This window comes from Lissotriton helveticus, chromosome 4_1 (genome assembly GCF_964261635.1).
Source record: "Lissotriton helveticus chromosome 4_1, aLisHel1.1, whole genome shotgun sequence".
Taxonomy (NCBI): domain Eukaryota; kingdom Metazoa; phylum Chordata; class Amphibia; order Caudata; family Salamandridae; genus Lissotriton; species Lissotriton helveticus.
In genome coordinates, this window is record NC_136063.1 from 2,062,423,518 (window position 1) to 2,062,434,607 (window position 11,090).

Consider the following 11,090-nt stretch of genomic DNA (forward strand, 5'->3'; position numbering starts at 1 on the left):
ATCAGACGGGCCCCAAGGGATGGGGTCCCCTGGCCGAAACAAACCTAGGAGGGGGGCTCCCTCTCCCTTTGTTTTTCATAGTCAGGCCCCAGAGATGGGGTCCCTGGTGCTGAAAGCCGACCCTGAGACGGGGGCCATATGCACCACCCTCCACATTATATAATAATTGATTTCCCCCATGACCTAGCCCACACGGGGATGATAGTAAAAACAAGCATGTGAAACCACGCTTGTTTAAAAAAAAAAAAAATTCCCACAGATCCTAGGATCCTCTGCGACTTCACTTGACTCTTTTTTTTAAAGCACAACGGGGACCCTCTGGGACTCTACCATCGAATCCAGGGGTTCAGTGTATTCTTACTCTGACCCCTTATCTTTTTATTTATGTTTTTTCGTGGGACTCAGCCGAGCCTGTGTCCAAAGATGGCTGCCACCACTTCCTAGTTGTAGTGGTGGCAGCCAAGGAACAAAAGAATAAACGCTTTTCCTTTGAAAACTAGGTCCTAACGATATCTGCTGGCAACACACACACGTACACCCTCACACACACACACACACACACACACACACAAGGAGTTTATGATGTAATAATTTTTCTCATATTTTTCCCAATATTACTTAGTTGATAAAGGGCATATATTTAAATATTAGAAGTTATGTATGTGTTATTTTTGGAATGGGAGGGCAATATTTTGTGATCAATATAGATTTGATGATATTTTGGTGAGTCAAAATGGTTTCCCACAATATTGTACAATGGAGCCACGTAGGTCTGTTTAATAAATGTCAAAGTAAATTAAAATAAAAAAAAGACTAGCAGTATACTTAAGGAAAATACAGTTGGTATTTGTCAATATCTGCCTATTGAATAACTGCTTACTAGCATTAAGGAAATCCATCATCCTACAAGCTCCATAAGCTAATAACAAGCTACTTGCATTTTCAATGGAGACTCATTATCAAGTACAGAGCTCAGTTGAAGCTAACATCTGCACTCCTATCACAAACCTGAGTTTCCCATGAAAAAGTCCTTAAAATTATGTCAAACCATGTCCGTTGTGAAGTCTCTTCCCATACATATTTTATTTATTTTCAGAAATATTAGGCATCAACCAAGCATCACTCCTTACTAGGTTCTGTGTGACATTTTAGGTAAAATAATAAGAACTAGTTTCTTAAACATTATGCAATATCCCACATGAGAGGGTTATTTGCTGCTTGAAAAAATACATGACAAAACACTCACAAAAGATTGTGTTGCATATCTCTTCCAGTTATTTTAAAGTAAGATATTTTCTAATGTACTAGAAGTTTTTAAAAAAGAAATCTATTTTAGGAACTTCATTATATCATGTACTAAAACACGCTGTGAATTTATATCTTTCCACATGTAATTTTTTTTTAATTCTTAATAACTCTTCTTCTCAACAGAAGAGAGGCATTTCTCATTATGAAATCTAACACAGCCTTACAGGGCCTGAATGAGCTATCTGAAATTACTAAACTCCAAAATGTCACCCGTTTTGAATGTGGAATGCATGGCCCACAATCCCCGGGGCCATTGGCCTCACAGTTCCACTTCCAGGTAGTTTAAGGAAGCATCAGTGGCAGTTACCAAGTGCTGGTGGTTTGAATGAGAGGAGCGAGATGATTTTCTAACTGCTTTAATATGGCTGAAATGAAAGGCAAGTCACAATCTGCTGTTGGAACAGTTGAGGCTTCATATAATCGAGGAGCCTCCTTTCATGTCGTTTTCCATTCACACAGGAAACATTCAGGATTATTGCAGAAGAAATTCATGGCGACGCGCCCACGAGCTCTAACTACATTTCACGAATCTCACGGTAACTTTGTAGCGCGAACCAGCTTTTCACTGTTTAACTCTAATGCGCTCACAGAATGCAGGCAGAGTCCGTGCTGACAATAATTTCACTTACCATTTCTAGATTCTGGACTGTGTTTAAATCATTATTTATCGATATTTGTCTTGTGATCATTGGTTTGCTGTATATATTTTTGTCGCAAATAATGTTTGGTATTATGTATGTGTTGTATATATTGTCTCACAAAAGAAATGGTTCTAAATCACGCATACAAATGTGTTGCAATTGTGTGATTTACTAATGTGGCGTTTCCTTTTAAAAGACATGTCCATTTGATTTATGAATGTCTTTTTGAATTATCAAAACTAAGCAGAATAAATGCTCAAAAACCTCAGAATTAGTGGTCTCAGGTTTATCGCGAATATTTAAAATAAACCTCCCTTGACACCTTTCTGTGATTCCAATATTGAAATGTCCCAGTTGGGGGAGTACAGGACCCAAGCCTTCCTTGTTTTCACTATTGAATAACTAAAGCATTTTATTCTAGCTTTCTATTTGCTCATATAGCACCAATACTTCAAAATTCCCTAACATATCATAACATAACATAACATAACATAACATAACATAGTTACCACAAAAGAGGGCTTGCTCATTTCCCTGGCCACACCTCTAGGTTGGCATACAGGCTCTGAACAAGGGGAGAACGGTTTTACCATCTTGGGTTCAAGCAGAAAAGGGCATTGTGGGATTGTTCTTAGTAAGGCACAAAGGAAGTGCATGAAAACCTGTGTAGAGTAACTCCAGGAAGGAGGAACCAGAAGTCACACCCACCCACAGGCTAATACCAGGCATAAATGTGACAGTACTCTCCACAAAATCCTTTCTGTACTTGTGGAAGATCAGAAGAGGACTGGACCTGCTGTCTGTGACCTGAGAAGAGCAGAGACATTTTGGCCTGCTCTCCCTCTGGTGCCCAGGACAAAGAAGAATACTGAAAAAGCTGGGCTCCAAGTCAATCTGTGTGTTCACAACAAGAGGCCTTTCCTACCACTGATCAGATGACCAGTTCCAATGTTCTATGCACTGGATCCTGCTGCTGTCTTCTGCTGAAGTGAGTCTTGACCTCCAAAGGTTGTGGACCCTGCACATTTTTCAACCTTGGATTTGGAAACTTGTTGGCTCCAAAGAGCTCCAGAGAACCGATACAAACATGCCAAGCCAATCAAACAAGGTGATTTTTCAGTTGGGCCAAATATTAAGGTAAATCTGCTCAGAGATTTTTCCAAAGCAGCAAATTTAATTCTGCGGAACTCACAGAGAAGGTGACCAGCCATGTGTATCTCTCTTTGGCAACAGCCTGCAGCCTTGCCCCACTACAGGAATCCAGCTCCATATAAAGTGACTAAGTCCAAAGTTAGAAATCTTCACCTGGCAGAGGTGCCAAAAGTATCGGGTTGGACAAAACCAAAAGTCAACAGCTTCACCAAGACCTCGTCCATTGGCTTCCAGATTATGTGGAGCACTCTTCAGCCACAGCCTGTAGCCTTGCCCTACTCTAAATTTTAAACTTCTATTTCTGAGACTACGGGCTTGATTTACAATGAGTACCCTCTTGACCAAAGTGACGGTCCAACCTGATTTAGAGTCTTGCAGATCTTCATTGTTTTGATGGCAGCCATTACTCCATCTCCACTGCTGACATAATCCTCTGGCAGCCCAAGAGAGTAAGGGCCATGTGAAGTTTGGCCATTTGTCCACTCTCCTGATTTGGATTGGGTAAACATATGGCCTTTTTTCACTGTCTGTTACCGTGCATAGATCTAGTGGTGACCCAGATTCTAAAGTCTGCATAAACTCAGTAGTGTGGGTTAGAGAAAGCATGTACAATTTCCTCAAGAGAGGGGTGAGGTGTGGTATTGAAGATGAGGTAAGGATTTGCTCAATATTTATTACATTAGGAGGAAAATGTCTGTGGATAGTTTCAATTATCTTTCTAGAGAATGCAACCAGATTGTTGCATAGGGCTTTAGAGGGTGTGATAGTAGTTCTTTCTACTCAGACATTGCTAAGCTGGACAACAATATAAAAAGTTTTCAATAGTGGAATTGTGTGTATTGGTTGTGTAATAGGAGGCTCTAGAGTTTTTTATTAGATTTTTATATTCTGGCAGTGTTTATTTGAAGCATGATTTTTCTGATTCTCTGTTTTATTTCCTCCAGGCCATTTCCTTCATTCTACAGAGGCTTTAAATTCTTTGAGGCTGCTTTTGTACCCGGGCATAGGGTTTATTCATGGTAAAAGAATTTTAACAGGGGCAACCTGATTGAGTGCTGTGATTACTCCATTTTCAAAATTATGGGTTACTTATTGATGTCCTCGAAATTGAAAAGGCAGAATGCACTTAAGGCAGCCTCAAAGTGAACTTCATTAATTCTATTCCGCGTTGTGGAGGTGATCGTGATTGTTCAATAGCAGGTTGTGCTGCATGAATAGTACTCTGAACCTGCTAAAGCCGGGAGGAGAGGGCAGGAACGCGGCCTCCTACAGACCACTGTCGATGCTGACAGCAGACTACAAAATTCTGAGTAGCATCCTGGCGTCCCGATTGTTGCACCATATGACCGCACTGGTCCATGAAGACCAAGCTGGCTTCATACCAACGCGAAACACAACTACAAACATCCGGCGACTGATACGTCTGCTAGGAAGGACGACTTGGGGGCGCTACAGCCAGTAATACCTTCGGTAGACATTAAAAAAGCCTTCGATAGTCTGGAATGGGACTATTTATACACAGCATTGGCACGCTTTGGGCTAGGGGACGGTTACCTACAATGGACTAAAGTCTTACATACGTCGGCGGTGGCCCGAGTGAGGGTAGGTACGCTGATCTCCTCACAGTACCCTGTGGAACAGGGTACGAGACAGGGTTGCTCGCTGTCACTGCGTCTTTTTGCCCTGGCAGTTGAACCTCTGGCGGGAGCGATAAGAACGGGAGCCCACTATAGGGGGTTAAAAAGTAGAGATGGTCAACATTACATATCACTGTACGCGGACAACCTGTTGCTCTTTCTGGAAGATGCTGATGGAGCACTGACAGGGGCCGAGGGAGTGCTTTCGGTTTTTGGGGAGGTCCTGGGACTGAAAGTGAATTGGTCCAAAACATGCTTATTTCCAGTCCGACAGGGGGAACGGCAGCCTAACCAATTGCAGGCGGTGCGATGGGAACCCAACTGCCTGAAGTACCTAGGAGAGCACATTTACCACCGGGCAGAGAACCTGTTGGAAGGAAATATCGGCCGAGGAATACGAGCACTGAAGGGCAGCATGGCCTTTTGGGATACCCTCCCACTATCAATGACGGGCCGTACGGCATTGCTCAAAATTATAGCGCTCCCTAGGTTTCTTTATTACTTTAGGACACTGCCAGTGTGGATACCCGAAGTCACGTTTAAACTACTGAAGTCAATGGTGGTGGCTTTCCTCTAGGGCTTGGGACGTCGTAGAGTGGCACTTACAACGCTTATGAGGCCGAAGGCTGAGGGAGGGCTAGCGGTCCCAGACTTCGAACTATACTATTTGGAGGCCGAGCTGCAGGTGCTTACGTAGGAAGTAGCGAAAGAATTTAGGGGGCCCGGACTGGAGAGAATGGGAGGCATCCCTCGCCACGTCCTCTCGTTCATAGCATTACAGCAGAAACTTGATCTTAGGGCACTGACCTTAGAAGAGAAAACACTCAGGCTCTGCTGGAACCGCTCTCAGCGGAGGGCGAAGGTGGCGCATCCATATGCACCTGAGATCCCTCTAGGGATGGTGACGGCATTACCGCACGGAGGTGACTGGTCGCAACTGCAGTGCTGGGAAGAGGCGGGAATCCAAATGCTAGGAGACCTCTATGAAGACGGGACTTTGCTGCCCTATCAGGCCCTTCAGGAAAGGTATGATTTACTGAGGGGAGGCTTTCTGCTGCACGCGGCATTGACCAGAGCGATACCAAGCGTACTGGCGGAATGGCATGACGGAACCGGAAACATCGATGGCCTGCCAATACGTCATGATGGCAGCGGGAACTTTCAAAGCGGACATTCCTGAGGGGGCATGGGCACAGATATTGAGACGGGCCTGGAAAAGTACACGAAATGCCCGGTTTCAGCTCATACACTTCTATATCCTACACAGAGCATATCTCACACCACAGAAAATGGAGAAATACTTTAAGGCAGGGGACACAGCGTGCCCTAGATGCACGAGAGCGGGGGTGGACCTGGCGCATATGCTGTGGATTTGCCCAGTGTTGGGCCCGTACTGGAAGGAGGTGGGTGATAACCTGAATGCGGTTACAGACCGACAACTAGCGTTTGATATGGCCATTAGTGTGTTACACTGGCTCCCCCACACGGCTAAGAATAGGATCACAAGTAAGTTTGTGGACATGGGGCTCATATTGGCGAAGAGAGAGATTACGAGGAACTGGAAGGCAACAATGGATCCCAACAGCAACAGGTGGTCGAGGGAGCTCCTGAAATGGGCCAGCAGTGAGAGCACACTACGGTACCAGCAGGCGCGTAGGCAAAACAATGAGAGAGGGCTAGAAACAGCAACGGCCTGGGAGGAGTGCAGGCGTTGCGGGACCACGGGGCACCGGATGACAGCGCAGAGTAGGCGGACACTTGGGAAACGACCCTGAAACATGACATGTGCATCAAGCACAATGACACACAATCACTCCTGTATGCATACACTACGAGACTACATCACAACCACACGCGCCAGCGACGGGGTTTGGGGAGGCAGGGAGGGGAGATGGGGGACTGTGGGGAGTTCATAGAGGGACTGTTTTGAAACTTAGATTAAAATGGTATATTGATTGTAAGAGTTGATGTATTTCACGATATGACACCTGGAGACTGGGATAGGAGAAGTAATATAATGCTTAATGTATGTCTTGTGAAAAAACCAATAAACTACGTTTTAAAAAAAAACGAATAGTACTCTGAAAAGGAATTGGAAAATAACACAGATGCAAAAGATTTTTTGCTAAAATAGTCTCATATTTTGTGAAAATGGCATTGAGGGTATGACCAGTCTTGTGAGTGGCATGGTTATTGATCTGTTTGAGGCCTAAAGCTGACAGGAAGTCAATTAAATGGATGGTATCTTAATATTCCCTGTTCACCAAATGGTAATTAGAATCTCCAAATTAGGTGCATTCGGTAGATTTTAGGATAAGTGGTGCTGTGAAACCACAGAAAGAGTTGCTGAAACCATTTCTGGTACAAGATATATTATATATATAAGGATAACGAAAAAGGAGTTACTTGTGCTCTCTTCGAGGGAAAAAAGGAGTCCTTTGGCAGAGCCCTGCGGCCTCCTAGCTGCTGTAATGTGAAGTCTACTATCAGAGGGGTGTGGCCTTCTGGATGATGCACCCACATTAATCAGTTGAAGGAAAACCGAGTGGGAAAATTAAAATATAACTATAGCAATGCTGCTCCCTTCTCTGTTAGATGGCTCCCATTCTGCTGAGAAATACTGGAAGGTGAAATTTAAAATAAAAGTCCCAAACAGTGACTCATAAAGCAATTAAAATACCTGTAAGCACCAGACAAATTGGAAGCAATTAAGGTCTACATACAAAGCATCTGCATCAAGAAGACATGAAGTAAAGAGAGTAAAGATACAACATCACATTCACATCTGCAGAGGCTAATCCCTGAGTAGAATGCAAATTTATGGCCTGATTCACAAACAGCCTTCGCACTTTTGGTGGAGGCCCCGCAGTCGAGGGGGTGTCTCCGCACTTGGGGTGAAAACACAGCAATGAGAATTCTCATTGTGGAAAATCTTTCCAGAGTATTGTGACTCCCCTATGACTGCTGGGCCTACGCCACCAGTGTGCAGATGATTTGTGAATCCGGCTGCTAGATTCTCGTTACCCAAAGAAGAAATTACCTTAGCCTTATTGCAGCTGCTGATTGATAAAAACCCTAGATTACATTATCTACCTCTCAATATTACAAAGTGTCATGAGAAAAGCTATCAAACCACCTGCTACACATGTCCCACACCACCCTTGAGAGTGGCATAGTCCCTCTACAACTCATGAATCAATTTTAGTAGCGCTGATGAACACAATTGTGAACCCAATTGACTGCACATCATATAGAGCATCATTGAAGCTTAGTCTAGATACAATGCAGGGGAAATGTTGCTGAATAGGATACACAAAGTAGTCCCATGCTTGATATACCTTGACCAGAGTAAGTTCAACCATGGAATGAACACCTTGTCTCATATCCACAGGTTGTTCCATGTGCTTGGTGACACATAGAGCAGCCTCACCCATGTGGCAGTAGCCTCCATTGACCTGGAAACCACATTTGATACAAGAGTCTAGGAGTACCTATTCCAAGTCCTGCAGTAGAAGAGAATTAGTGAAGACATTTTGAACTACAGCCGATTGTTATACGTAAACCACTAGCCTGTGTCATGATAGGGAATTTAATGCCTGTGCTCTTGGCAGTAAGGTGGGGAAAAGACAGGTGTCCCATCTGTCCCCTCGGTTGTTTGCTTAGACTATGGAAGCCCTGGCCAGCCACATGAGGTGAAATGTAAGACAATTTGGAATGGGTATACACAAGCAAATATACATTATATCCTGTATGCTGATGACATAATAGTATATACGTGGTATGTAAGGACATCGCTACTACTCATGTTAGGAAAGCTGGAGCAAAATAGAAAGGCATTCGGAGAGGTTGTCAACAAACCCGAATTGTGTTTTTTCCGTTCACTGAACAGGGCACTGAACAAAAATGTGACTGATACCCGTCAGCTAATTCTTGAGCAGTATACTTTCAGATACCCGGTGATCCAAGTGCACAGACCGTCACCAGATGAGATAGCAAGCAAAATCACAAGGGCCCTGGCCTCAGCTTAGAACATTGGTTGACTTTTGAAAAGGCTACTATTTTCTGTTTTAGGGCATGTGTCACTTTCCTAAATGGTTTCCAGCCTCAATTGTTATAGTACTTTGCAAATATACCAGTGAGGATCACAAGATCTTTCTTTTATGACCACAATGTCATACTGATCTTAGAATTGGGCAGGTGCAGAGAAGTGCTAGAAACACAATGTTGATTAATGAGGGAGGTCTAGGAGAACCCAACCTTTACCTTTACCTTTACCTTTACCTTTACCTTTACTTGGCAGTACAGTTGTAGTGGGTGGTGACCAGGGCCAGACTCGGAATTGAAAGCAGCCAGGGGCAGCTGGTGTTAATGGGCAAAATGGGAGTCGCCCTGCCCCATCCACTCTGAGAGGAGTGTTTAGAAAATTGTTATGCAGCTGAAAATAAACTACTACTTGCTGCTCTCTTGTTTTTTATGGGCAGCTGTGATGAACTTTGCAGATGTCCTGCTCCTGCTGTGCTTGTGCCTGCTGGGCGAGGTATTCTTCGACCTGCAGGCTCCAGCTACAGCTGTGACATTAGGGCAGAGGGCGTGCAGATTTTCAATGTCAGGAATAAGGTTGGATTTCGGGCGTTCACAGAACTCCATTCATTTCAACGGCAGGGGGGCAGGGCAGGCTGAGAAGGAGAACAAGGTAATGGGTGGGAACATTTTAAACTCATCACGAGAGGGGACGGGCTCTAGGAGGGGTGCTGCCAGATTCTGTCCTCATTCCTCGTGTGTCTTCATGTGCTTTCCCTTTTTGAAACGTTACTCGTGAGGCGGAAACTGTGCCTGAGCCCTTTCTCTGTGGACACCACTGATCTTGTTTGTCACAACACAGGCCCAAAAGAATACAGGTTGGCACCTATGTTCACTTTAACTGTTATTGCATGAGCCCCCTGGCTACATGAGAGAGTTCTGCTATTTTCAGGTACCAGGTTAAGTGATAGAGTCGGCGCCAAGACTCGAGCAGCACGTTGTGCCTTTTTCTCTCTCTAACGTCTGTTGCACCCCATGCACAGCCTGTGTTTTTCCCTTTCGGCAGTGCACATCCTATGCCTGTGTCTCGTGGTGTTTACCCCATGCCTGTCTCCGTCTCTTCAAAGCTCATTGCGCGCCTTTCTGCAGCGTGGCAGCCGGTAGCTGTCTCGTTACTTGCATTATGAGAAGGGGCTTAAAAATCCCAGGCTGCAAAGTGACGATTTAAAACCGAGGGGAGGAATCGCCTTGACGCCTACGGGTTTAGTTGCGCTTTTATAAATCTCTATTAATAATAATAATAATAATACTATTCACACATGGGCCTCTGTGGACACCAGGCGCACACAAACACTGAACCTGGCAAACATTCACCCCAGGGCAGCACAATCAGCAGATCATCTCCAACCTCCCGCCTTTGAAAACATCCTGCGCCAGTCAATATTAGTACCTAAAAACATACAGATGGGAGTATGAAAATACATTTCACCTTCATAACACTGTCGACCAAAACTATTTGTTCAATTAAAAAAAGCTTGCAGTATCAGTCATGAAATAATTACTCTATTTATATTCTGTGTTATATCTCGTTTGTGCAAGTGTCACAATACCATAAACAACTATTTTAAAAGGAAAGTTACAGCTCATCTTTTCATGTCAAAAGAAGGACGTAATTATATTGGACGGCCGTAATGAGGCTCAGTCATACAGTGATAATTAATTGATGATAAGTATCGAAAAACATTCATCCTTGCGCAGGGGCCATGCTAATTTCTGTATGGTTCCAATAAAGTCTAATTTTCAAACAATTCCTTACTAAGAGTGTCTGCATCAAAGTAAAAACTGTGGGTATTATGCTTGTGGTACTTTCCTAAATAAAATAAACTAAGATTCTTTAAAGAAAAAGAAAATGTGGATGTAGGAAAAAACCTGCTTTACATCATTTGCATCGTAGGTGCACTATGGGTATGCAAGTTTTAAAAATGACATCCCTGCCCAGGCTGGTCGTACTGCTCAGCTGGCAAAACACATGTGACTGCAAAACCTATGGAAAGAACTTTGGAGGAGATGAACTTCCGTTTAATTGTCATGGTGATGATTAATACATTCTCAGGGAACCAGTTGAAAGTGTCTCACTGAACTGGTTAATGTCTCATTCTGCTGGTTAATTGTAACTCGTGAATCTGGTTAATGGTGACTCAGGGAACTGGTTAATAGATACTACTGCTTAATAGTGATTCTCAAGAAACTGGTTAGTAGTGCCTCAAGAAATTGAATAACGGTGACTCAATTAACTGGTTAATAGATTCTAATTGAAGTGGTTACAAGTATA

General features: G+C 43.7%; 1 pseudogene; it reads right to left on the reverse strand.

Moving 5' to 3' along the window:
• Window positions 1–10,473: 10,473 nt before the first annotated feature.
• LOC144829879 (U6 spliceosomal RNA) lies at window positions 10,474–10,568 on the reverse strand (annotated as a pseudogene).
• Window positions 10,569–11,090: the final 522 nt, after the last annotated feature.